The sequence below is a fragment of the Canis aureus genome, chromosome 33, assembly GCF_053574225.1.
Source record: "Canis aureus isolate CA01 chromosome 33, VMU_Caureus_v.1.0, whole genome shotgun sequence".
Taxonomy (NCBI): Eukaryota; Metazoa; Chordata; class Mammalia; order Carnivora; family Canidae; genus Canis; species Canis aureus.
In genome coordinates this window covers 35,888,138-35,901,378 of record NC_135643.1, presented here as the reverse complement: position 1 = coordinate 35,901,378, position 13,241 = coordinate 35,888,138, and the positions used below count along the sequence as shown (strand labels likewise).

The 13,241-nt window shown below is 32.8% G+C and overlaps 1 pseudogene; it reads left to right on the top strand.

Moving 5' to 3' along the window:
* The first annotated feature begins 5,874 nt into the window (after positions 1–5,874).
* Positions 5,875–6,051, top strand: LOC144303758 (DNA-directed RNA polymerases I, II, and III subunit RPABC4 pseudogene; annotated as a pseudogene).
* The last annotated feature ends 7,190 nt before the right edge of the window (positions 6,052–13,241 follow it).

Below are 13,241 nucleotides of genomic sequence, written 5' to 3'. Positions count from 1 at the left end.
AAAAAATCAATAAGGAAACAATAGCTTTTAATGACACAAAAATAAATTATTGGTTCTACATCAAAATAAGGTTTCCGTACAGTGAAGGAAGCAATCAGCAAAGCTAACATTTGGCCACCTAAGGAACGGGAGAAGATATTTGCAAATGATGTATTTGATAAAGGGTTATTAGCCAAAATATATAAAGAACCAATATAAATCAATACCCAGAAAACAATCCAGTTAAAAAAATGGAAGAAGACATGAACAGATCTTTCTCCAAAGAAGACAAACAGATGGCCAACAAATGCACAAAAAGATGCTCAACATCACCCATCATCAGGAAACACAAATCAAAACCACAGTGAGCTATCACTTCATATGTGTCAGAATGTCTAAAATAAAAAAACACAAGAAAAAAAATGTTGGCAAGTATGTGGAGAAAAAAAAAAAAAGACCTTCTTGAACTGCTGGTGGGAATGCAAACTGCTGTGCCACTCTCGAAAGCAGTATGGAGCTTCTTCAAAAAATTAAAAACAGTACTACCCTAAAATATAAAAACACTAATTCAAAGGGATATATCCACCTGTATGGTTATTGCAGCATTATTTACAATAGCCAAACTATGGAGGCTACTCAAGTGTTCATCGATAGATGAATGGATAAATATGAAGTGGCAGATACATACAATGGAATATTATTCAGCCATAAAAGTGAATGAAATTTTGCCATTTACAACAACATGGATAGAGCTAGAGAGTATAATGCTAAGCAAAATAAGTTAGTCAGATAAAGACAAATATATGATCTTACTCATATGTGAAATTTAAAAAATAAAACAAATAAAAAAAAAGAGAGAGTGAGACAAAACAAGAAACAGACTCTCAATTTGAGAGAGCAAATTGATGGTTACCGGAGGTGGAATGACTGGGGAAATAGAGGATGGGGATTAAAGAGTACACTTATCATAATGGGAAAAAATTAATTAAAAAATAAAAAGAATAAAAATAAAAGAATAAATATAGTTAGACCATGGAGCACCAGGGTGGCTCAGTGGTTGAGTTTCTGCCTTTGGCTCAGGTCATGTTCCAGGGGTTCTGGGATCGAGACCCACAACAGGCTCCCTGCAAGGAGCCTGTTTTTCCCTCTGCCTTTGTCTTTGCCTCTCTTTGCCTCTCATGAATAAATTAATTAAATCTTTAATATTAATATTAATTAATAATTAGACCTAAAATTTATAGATTATAAAGTAATGGGTAATTTTAACTCCTTGAAATTATAACTAATTGTTTAGTTTTACTCAAAATATTCAATTTTTAATATATAATTATGTATATATAAATTTATGAAATATAATTAAGCTAGGTTTGGAAAAATTCACATAAATATTTAACATGAGGGGTGCCTGGGTGGCTCAGCTGGTTAGGTCATGATCCCAGGGTCATGAGATTAAGCCCCACATTGGTCTCCCTGCTTAGTGAGGAACCTGCTTCTCCCTCTCCCTCTGCCACAACTGCTGCTTGTGCTTGCTCTCTCTCTCTCTCTGTCAGATAAATTAATAAAATCTTTAACAAAAGTAACACTAAAAAAGCAAATGAATGAAATAGACATATAGCTCAAAAACTGGACAAAGTTCTTAGCAAAATCATTGAGTTTTTAACCCAGAAAAAATTATTGCCTACATAAATATATTAATAAATTAGATAAAAATGAATGATTTTAAAATAAACGCAATGGCATAGTCTTTGGAAATACAGGAATGCCTAATTAAATTTTCTGTCTATTACTGAACAACAAAACAAAATATATAATCCATCAAATACAAGTTCAATGAGTAAAACACAAAATTCACTCATTTAGAGTGAATGCAATATGTATTTTATAAAGTGCAATATAGTTTACATGTTATGTGTATTCTTTAAAAGAAATATTTTCCATGCACATGTGCTAATTTATTTAATACACCACTAACAGACATGAAGTTATTTTTATGCTTGGCTATTACAAAATTTATATTTGGAATACTTCTATATAATACATTTCTTGAAATGTGATTACTAAGTCTTAAATGAGTATTTAAAGAATTGGCAGTTAGTGACTAGGATCCTCAGTATCACAATTAAAATATATCCCCAAATAAAGTATGTTAAATTACGTACTTTCTCTAACATTCTCCTCAACTTTCCATATCTTTGCCAAGCTCATTGGGAAAATGTGTCATTTTATATAGATTTAATTTGTGATTAATTTTTTGATCCTTTTCACCTACGATTTTTTGATCTGTTAGGTACCTTTCTACCTCACTCTGTAAGAATCCATCACGCTGCATATTTATGACTTGTCTACTTTTCCTTACAAATGTTTGTGACATGGGACACCTGGGTGGCTCAGCAGTTGAGAGTCTGCCTTCCACTTGGGGCATGATCCCGGGATCCAGGATCAAGTCCCACATCGGGCTCACTGAGAGAAGCCTGCTTCTCCCTCTACCTATGTCTCTGCCTCTCTCTGTGTCTCTCTCATGAATAAATAAATAAATCTTTAAAAAACAAAATAAATGTTTGTGACATTTATCTGCATTGCAAATATATAGTTCATTCATTGCATTGCTGCCTAGTATTCCACAATTGACTGCTCCATGATGCTATTAATGAACAGTTATAATCTTCACTAAGATGCATTAATACAAATGCATTATTTGTTCTTCATTCCCTCTTCAAATATTTTAAACAGTACAATTGAATTTTAATTGACATTTATAGTAATAGTCGTTATAATAACATTTTGTTTACTTATATATTTTCTGTACTAGTATTATTTTAAGTTTGTGGCTACTGTAGTGGCAATAGTGTTGTGTTACTATTATATTGAGGTGGAATGGAAGAAAGAACAGTGGTTAGGGAACAGGCTGCCCTAGCTTTCATAAGGGGAACTGTCTTTAGATTTTACACAATAAAATAATTCTTCTTGAAGACTTTCAATAAATGTAAAGATGGAGTAAGAGCTATGATTAAATGAGAATAATAGTGCACAATAGTTTTGGTTGTACCTTTAGGATAGTGCTTCCCTTAGGTTCCTATCAAGTGTTGTATATATATTCTCCTTCATTTTATTGACTACCAGACCTACAGTTTTTTTGGGGGGTGTGGTTGGTTTCCTCTTCTTCTTCTTTTTTTTTTTTTTTCCTCACAGAGGCTGCCAGGATATTTATTCCTTTTCCTCTAATAAAGACCAAAATATCATAAGATTTAGCCATCATCTTATCCATCTGCACTATCCTATTGACACTAGTGTGTTTGTGTGTGTGCATGTGTATATATTATCAACTACTGTATCACCTCCAAGATCATGATTTAAAACATTTAAATACTACCTTCTTCCATTTATCAAAATTACTTATTCCAGTGTTCTGCATCCTTTCTCCAGAATTATTCTACCACTACTTTGGGACAATGAGACTACCATCTTTTAAATGTTAGTGCATCTATCATTTCTTCCTTTTCTCTTTATGCAACGTAAAGATAGTGGTTCCTCATTCTTTAGTCGCTTTCCATATCTCTTATACTTGACTGTCAAATTTCTAACTCTGATTGCAACCAAAGTATTTCATGTTCATTGACTACATCCAAGGAGGATAACCTGATTTCAGAAAAAGTAAAACAGATAAGCTCATTGTTTTCATTCTAAGTGAACTGAGAATCTCATACATCTCAAATGGTTTATTACTTCTGTTAGGCAAATCTATTTTTTCCCTAGTCAATGAACTCTCTAAAACTCCCAGGATGTCCATTTTCTCTTATTCCATCTCTAACATCTCCTCCCTTACCACACTGCCACCTATTTTACAGAAAATAAAGAGACTAAGAAAAGAAAAATTCATTTTCTTTCAAAAAGTATTGAAAAGTCAACTCACCTGCCTGTCCTTAATCCTGCTTGGATTCCTGTTACAGAAGATTTGTCACTGCATTATTTTTCATCCCTACACAACATTCATCTCAAAGTCTTTGTGAATAATTGCAAAAGGGACATAACATTCTCTCAGATGCTTATGTTGATACCCTTTGCAAAGGCAAATAAAGAATTAATCTTGGTTAACTTTCAGCATAGTACTTCCCAAACAGTTATTAATTAGCAATAGAAAAATAATAACAGACACCAGTGAAAAAAGTTATCGCCAGTGATGAGGTAAATAAAAATCATGCTCACCTGCAATCATGCTCAGAAAAGGACACAATATTACATCTTTGGTATTTCTTCCAAAAATACACAATCTGAATCTAATCCTGATGAAACATCAGACAAATATAAATTGAAGGACATCTTATAAACTATCAATAGCAACAAAAGACTAAAGAAACATCAGAGTGAGAGAGTTTGAAGAAAAATAATTAAATAAAAGGTAAAATCCTGGAGTAAGTCTAGGACCATTTTTTTTTTTCTTTTGCCATAAGTGACTTCAGTGGGACAATGGAAAAAATTTGACTAGGGTCATTGTGTTAGATATTAGTATTATATCAATGCTAATTTCTTCATTTGTATAATTGCATTATGGTTAAAAAAATTTCTATTTTTCCACCTCTTATTCATAACTAAGAAATAAAATTTTAAGCACTTTGTATTAGATTCAGAATACACTAAGCTAGTAATAGAAAAGTCAACTTGTGGGACGCCTCAGTGGCTCAGTGGTTAGCATCTGTCTTCCGCTCAGGGCATCATCTTGGAATCCAGGGATCAAGTCCCACATGGGGCTCCATGAATGGAGCCTGCTTTTCCTCCCTCTGCCTATGTCTCTGCCTCTCTCTGTGTCTCTTGTGAATAAATGAATAAAATCTTTTTTAAAAAGTCAACTTGTTTGCTGCGGTATGTAAAGGTTGACCTGAATCTGTGCAACAAGACGCATGCAGACATCAACATTCGTAATTCTCTTGTAGTTCATTTTAAAACCATTTACTGAAACTTTCAAACATATGGTTTTAAATATGCATATTTTATATAGAAAATTGCTTGAAGCATTTCCATGTTCCTTGAATAACCATTATGTTTATATGCATAAACCAGGAAAGGTCTAATTGCTATTTGCATGGATTATTTACAGCTAAGTGGTCTATGAAGAAATGAGAGTCCATAAAAATGCTATTGTGTATGAAAACCAATCTGTGTTGCTCATTTTAATTGGGTATGAGAATATTGGTTTATAGATTTAGAAACAGTCTTATAAATGTTTCTCACAAACAGAACAAAGGTTATAGAAGTAATCTGTTGACTAAATGTTTTAATAAACTTTCTAACTGAATGTTTCATTTTCACAGAAAAATGGGTTTCCTGTCTCCAATAGATCTATCACTGAAAATACAAATATGCATTTATAAAGTCACTAAGATGCCACTTCTGTGTTGAATTGACTTGTCATTTTATCTGACATTGTTGTAATAATTAAACACATCTAACATTTGTGGCCACGAGGGAGTGATATTGGGTTTTTTGTTTGTTTTGTCTTTTGTTTTTTGGTGAAAATAACTGAAGTATTTAAAAATATAGAAAAGACTAATAATATACAGCTACTTATCCTAAGATATTCACCCTCAAGGAGAGTAGAAGACAAAATAACTACACTTTATTTATTTATTTATTTATTTATTTATTTATTTATTTATTTTTGTTTCGATGGTAAAAACAAATGATTCTATTCCACTCTTTAACCTGAACATCAAAAGTTGTAATGGCATCATTGCTATAAGTTACGGAAGTCCTTTATTGCATATCGGGTGTAAAATCCTAGTCTAGTCATGATTCTTTTTACGTTTTTATGCTCCACCATTCTTTCAAAGGGAAAGTAAGTAATATATTCTGGAGTAAGAAGTTTCTCACTGCTCCATAGGGACTAACAATGAACTAACAATGAACATCCAGAAGAATGTTCAATCCCAAAAGCATCAGCCAGTGATATTAATCTGCAGAAAATGTCATACAGAAAGTGAAATAAAATCTAGATATCCAATTGAATACAGAGAATGTGAATACAGAGTAATATACAAGAGAAAGACTAAAATTGTGGTGGTTTCTAATGCTCAGTGAAGTATTTGGCATTCTTAACAAAGCATTTGGAATATCTTAATTTATGTTTAAATTTGTCATTAATGTTTCTTATTGTTGTGTAGGCTTTGATTAGCATGCTTCCCTTAAAATTAAACTAAATGCACATAATTTTATTTCATTTTAAAAACAATATTTTAGATACGATTCATATTCCGTATTAATAAATTATTTACATCCAAGTATATGATTTACAATTTTACTTCATATATAATGTCAAAGACAATGAAAGTTAAAATTGCTTCCCCACACCAAGATTTTAATCAAAACCTATAATTATCTGGGGGTCTTTCCAAAAAAGTAGATTTCTAGGGTCTTCTAAAGGCTTACTCAGTAATTAAGTAAATTCCTTGAAAATTATTGTTACACATTACCAACTCTTTGTCAACTCTCTGGTATTATTTGATGTGGAGTACACCAACATACTTAGCGTATGTGTACATACATAATTTTGAGTCCTATTTTTCATTTGTTTGTTGATGTAGGTCTTTATGTATTTCAACATAAGTTTTCACAATTTTTAAAAATTTGGCAGAGAGAAGAGAAACTTGAATATTTTTGTTCTATAAGGTAAAATTAATCTTAAGAAAAGTGTTAAACAGATTATTAAGGCAGGTGCAACTTTCTAGGTGTAATCCTATGTGAAACTCAAAAGTTCTGCTTTCAGGATATAAAAAGATTTAGAATTGATTTACACTTAATTGATGGATAAGTAATGACTTTTTTTGTCTTGATTTTAGGGATATGGTACCAATGATCAAAAATATGTTTCATTTGTTCTTTGATTTCATCAGTATGGGATGTCATGTTGGCTCTCTAACATTTATTTTAAAGATTAGATATATTTTAGCTTTACTAATAGCTAAGATTTGTCTAATTCAAAAAAGTATCTATGCTTACTTTTTAAAAACTTACTACTATCATAGTTTCCTAAGTTTTTCAAAATTTTTACATGCTATATGAAATACTATGATGTTCAGATTTTTAAAGAGTGCTTCATTGGTCCAGGTTTTCTTTTATCTGTGGCTTTCATAATTTTCTAATTCTGCTATATTTCTTTTTGACCTTGACCTTTTTAGACAGGGGAGCCCCAACATATAAATTTCTCTTTTCTATTAATATTTATTTATTTATATGAGAGAGAGAAAGCACTCAAATGGCACATGTGAGCGGGGCTAGGGGGAAGGGGAAGAGCATAGCGAGAGTGACAGTGATAGAATCCCAAGCTGACTCCCCAGGGAGTGTAGAGCTGGACATGAGGCTAGATCTTGCAACCCTGAGACCACCATCAGAACCAAAACCACAAGTCCCTCATTCAACATACTGTGCCACCCATGGTGCCCTGATATCTCTTTACAATAGCCCCATAATTAAGTAAATCACAACTCATTGGATACTATAGTTATAATTTTAACTTTTAATTTGGTCATACGTCCTTTACATATCAATAGTTAAACTAAATATTTTTATTTGATTAACCAGATAGAAAGGTTTAATGGAAAACTACTATTACTGGAACTCAAGATCACTATTATCATTCAATGACTCAGATCTTTGGGTTCCATTCATCTACAGAGAGGAAATTATTTTACTCTTACCTATGTGGACAGTTTTGAGAAAATAGTTATAAAATTGCTAGAAGATTACTTTAGAGTGGTGCTCTATACATACGAAAACAAGTGAATTTGAGCTTGAAGCTAGAACATATATCATCTCCTAATACGCTGTTAGGAACAACTATGGACATTATGAAAAGGCTGACCACATTCATGGAAAAGCACTAAATAAAGATGGACTCAAATCCAGACCTATCACTCATGATTTGCCAGTTCACTTCATTTCTTTTAACTTGAGCTCTATTATCAAATTGGAAAAATTATGAGGATCAGCACATGAAGGTAACAGTTCTTTTAAAGAAGCTATCTTTAGAGATTGAAGTTATAAAAAATTCAAGTATAGCAGGTGAAATGAAAAATGAGCAAGCCATTTCTTGTATAAAAACAAGCTGCCTCCTTACAAATCCATCCCTACGCCACAAACTTCCTCCTAGAATAAGGTCTATGTAGAAAATTAGTCAAAGTTATATGGTATTTGAGCAGTGGGCTGAAGGATGAGAAGGAGCTGGCCAGAGAAAAACAAGGGGAAAACATTCTTGAAATAGAGAAAGTAGATAGTTGAAGGGCTCTGGAGCAGAAAGTAAGCTTGTCTTATTCCCACTTCAGAATGAAGCCCATGTGACAAAACTTCATGGGAGGGAATTTGGGAGGAAATGAGGTGCCCTTGTAATGGGAAACCACTGGAACAATAAGCAAGAAAGAGAATAAAATAGTTGAAGACTTAAAAGACGCATACACACACACAAACAAATGGTAACTATGTGAGGTGATAACTATGTCTATTACCTTAGTTTTGATAATTATTTCATAATCCATACATGTATCAGAACATTGAATTGTATACCTTAAATAATATACATTTCTGTCAATTTTCCCTTAATAAAACTAGATATAAATTTAAAACGACTGCTCTTGGCATCTATTTTCTTTAATTCTGATTATTTATTTATTCAATAAATATTTACTGAAGTCTTATGTAACACGTAAAGTACTATGGTAGGTCATGGAGATGCAACCCGGATTGAGACATATCTGTACCCTTGTTAAGAAGTTTATAGATTGCTAAACAAAATAAATAAATAAACAGGAAATTTGAATAAACACATAAACAGAGAGTCTGTGCATATAGCTGAGGACACTCTTGAACTCTGCTTTGTTATTTTGCCCTTTTTTCATTCACCATTCCAGAAATCCACATGTATCTTTACTATTAAGGAATGAAAAGAACCAAAATTAGTAAATCATGTGAAGATAGATGCTAAAGGAGAAACAAGCTGAGCCAATGCCGGTCTATTCCTTATATAATTTTTAATTAATTATTTAGTTGGCTAATTAATTAAATTAGAGAAGAGGGGAACAGGAGAGGGAGAGGAAGAGAGATCATCTTAAGTCGACTCCATGCCCAGCACAGAGCCAGACACCAGACTCCATTTCAACAGCCTTGAGGTTATGACCTGAGCCGAAATCAGGAGTCCAACACTTAACTCACTGAGGCACCCAGAAGCCAAATTTTATCGTTTTTAAAAACAACTGCTGCAGTCCCTGGTATGAAAAAAAAAGTGTAATTATAGCTGTATAATTACAGTACAAAGCAGTATAATTAACGAACAAAAGGGAATCTTTGACTATACAAAGAAGAATATGTAAGGGAAGAAAGGAAACGATAAATTTGGAATTAAGATCTAAGGTTTCTGAAAAAATATATTTGTTTTTATATGTAATGAGAAATTCAACTGGAATAATATTAGATGGAAAATAACATACCTATTACTGAAAGTTAAATCTAAACTAGCCAAATTCCTTATACTATTTAGAGGACTAATATATGATATGTCATAATATTCCCACACTCAATGCATATTTCATAACCTGTATGCAAAGAGAGATCACTATTGAGATATTTTGCTTACAAAATAATATAGAACTGTTCTGAAATGAAAGGTGCTATATACAAGTTGCTTCCATGTGCAGATTTGGCTCTGTATTCAGCTACTCTCAATGGACATTACTTATATCTGTATCATACAGATAAATCATGATGAAATAGGAAGATTAGCTCCAATGAGAGTGTTATATTATCTAGTAATTTTATTCTCTAAGATGATTTTAAGTTTATTCTTCTTAATTTAAAAAAGTCAAATTTATGAATCATGCAATTAGCATATATGTAAATATAATATTTTACAATACCATATATTAAAATACTTATAAATTAAAATGACTAACATGATTCCTGATGTTTTAATAGAACAGTTTATACAGGAGATTTGGTACAAAGACTCAATGGTGCAAAAAAAAAAAAAAAAGACTCAATGGTTAGTAGGAATGGATTCTTTGAGCTGCATAATAAAATTTACACTAAATTTTGAGGTACTTAAACAGAACTCAGGCAGCTAAAATTGTATTATCAAGTAATATACATAGAAACTCTGAAAACCTACATAGGATGAACAAGAATTCAGGATAAAAATCTAAGCTCTATTTAAATTAAAATTGGGAGATTTAAGTTTGGGAGTCATCACGATGCTAGTTAAAGGCATAAAACAGAATAAGATCACAGCACAAAAATTGAGGTCACTTTCTCAGTAGTCTTAGACTATGGATCAGTTCTTTTCTCTTGTATAAACATCTATCAAGATGTTTTACAATGGCTTTTAAGCAAATAATAAAATGTTTTATGGTGTTGGATGGCCATTCTCCATGCCATTTTTTTTTTTTTTTTACGTCTTAGGTTAGCTTTTGTCCTGTACTATATTTTCAAGGATGTTTATATAGGAGACATGCCTGGAATGTGTAGATAAGTTTACCTCCAAGGAAAGGGGCAGAATTTTTTTTCCTGACTAGGAAAATAAAGGTAATGTCTCCCTATGGGGCCACGTTCAGACAGATTTGCTGGCAATCCTTTTATAAGATCAGAGGTTTTCCATGAATGCAATCCCTCAACTGAAACACCAACAGTGTGGAGAGTATCCAGCTGATCCATTCCCTGGTACTCCATGTGGGATTTAGGTTGCAAAGGAAACTCATGTGAACTTAAAAAAGATCATGCTTCTTGCTGTACAATGAGTAATAAATTCTTTTGTCTCGGATTTAGGAATCTCATGTCTTCTGCCAGCATCTATGACACTGTATCAAGCTAACTTGTAAGTTTCCGAGTAGCTAAAATCTCAGACTTATCATAGTTCTTAATATACATGACCTATTCTCTGAAAGTTTAATAATTAACTTTCTCTGAGGTGCATAAATGAAACTCTTATACACATAAGGATTCTCTCCTTTTAAAATATACTATTCCAAATACAAAACACCCTGCATAAACATCACCCCTTAGGAAAAGTATACATATCTAAACATTAATTAATTTTATTTATTTGACAAGGGGCAAAATTATATGTAAAATTTTCAATTGTAGAATATGTGTTATACACTATCCTTCTGTAACATTCATATCTTTTTGAATCATTTAATATTTCTAAATTATCATACTAAAAATTTGTCTTTATGTCACATAGCTTTTAGTTTTAAAATTCTTGTGAAGCTTCTTATGAAGTAGCGTGATAATATATTTATAATCCCTTTTCATCATGCCACTATACACCCATTTTCAGGGGCTATGTGTATCAGTTGCCATATTATTATTTGTATTTATGTCAAAAGAATCTTAGCTGGGGAAATTAAAATTATAAAGTTAGGTCCTGTGAAAACAAAGTCTTTCTTATCAAATACTCCCACGTTATAGTTATTATGGGAAGCCACTAGAGACTTTCAACAAGGGACTGAAAATGCTCTGAATTCAATATTAAAAGAAACATTTGTTCCTCTGTGTGAGATAAACTATAAGAAACAAGAGTACAAAAGGAGAACTGAAAGACTCTTGAACTACCTAGGTTAAAAATAATGGAGTAGAGTATTAGTGCTGAAGGTGATGCAAAATAAAAGGACGTAGGGTGTATTTTGAAGGTGGAATCAATCGGATGTATGGACTAGTGCTGATTGTGAAATAAAGAGTCAAAAGTTAGCTTAATAAATAATAGCCTGAGAAACTGAGTGCTGCTTACAAGTTTAAAACACACTGGAGGGGATCTCTGGGTGGCTCTGTGGTTTAGCGTCGCCTTCAGCCCAGGGTGTGATCCTGGAGATCCAGGATCGAGTCCCACATCAGGCTCCCTGCATGGGGCCCACTTTTCCCTCTGCCTGTGTCTCTGCCTCTCTCTCTCTCTGTGTCTCTCATGAATAAATAATTAAAATCTTTAAAAAAAAACACCCACACTGGAAAACAGCAATTAAAGTAAGAGAAAAAGAGAAAAAATGGTTTAATTTTTGAAATATTTTGATATGTTTATAATATCTAAAAGTTGTTAGGTAGAAATGTGAAAGAATATATGGTACAGAACAGAGATCTGGCAATAATGTACACATTTTGAATAGAACATGTATTTTAAATAGAACTAGTTGACATTTTTTATTAAGAGATGATTCTGTGCACACCAAGAATTAGATGCCCACATGTTCACTCATTCTCAGAATTCTATATAAATAATGTCACTAAAGCTTCTATTTACAATGACTTATTAGGCAAGTTTAATTACCTTAAACATAAGAAAAATTATAAAATAGATTTACATAGAAAACTAGCTTTGATGTTGAGATTGCCTTCAAGAATAAATAAATAATAGATGATCTGCAAACTACCTATTCCTTCTTATTTTCCTTAGAAGCTTTCCTTCCCATTATTCACTATTTCATCAATGCAGGACTGGTTGAGAGAGAGAGATAGAGAAAGAAACAGAGAGAGAGAGTATTTGTGTACATCATTTTCTCCTAAGGTCCAACCTCTACACAGTAGTTTCATTTTTACTGTATTTCAACAGTGACCCTCTCTTTCCATTATTACCGGACACATAGCTTTCACCTAGACAAACATAGAAATTGCAGTGTGTGGTCAATTAATATTTTCTGTCTTTCCTCTTTTTTTTAAATTTTTATTTATTATTTATGATAGTCACAGAGAGAGAGAGAGAGGGGCAGAGACACAGGCAGAGGGAGAAGCAGGCTCCATGCACCGGGAGCCCGACGTGGGATTCGATCCCGGGTCTCCAGGATTGCGCCCTGGGCCAAAGGCAGGCGCCAAATCGCTTCGCCACCCAGTGATCCCTGTCTTTCCTCTTTAATCTACTCTAAAATCAGTATCCAGTTTGAATTCTTAAAACATAGCTCTCCTTTGAATTGAAATTATAGCACAAGTAGAGATTCCTGAGTGGCTCAGTCAGTTGAGTGCCTGACTATTTTATCTCAGGTCATGATCTCAGGGTCATGAGATGAAGCCCCATGTGTGGCTCTGCACTTAGCTGGGAATCTGCTTGATATTCTGTCCCTCTGCCTCTACCCCTGCTTGCATTCTCTCTCTCTCTTTCATAAATAAATAAATAAATAAATAAATAAATAAATAAATAAATATTAAAAAAGAAATTATAACACAAGCAAACAAAAAGCTCAAAATTGCCTCTGGCTCCATCTGCAATTAAATGCCTTTCTCTCACTCTGACAATTGATACT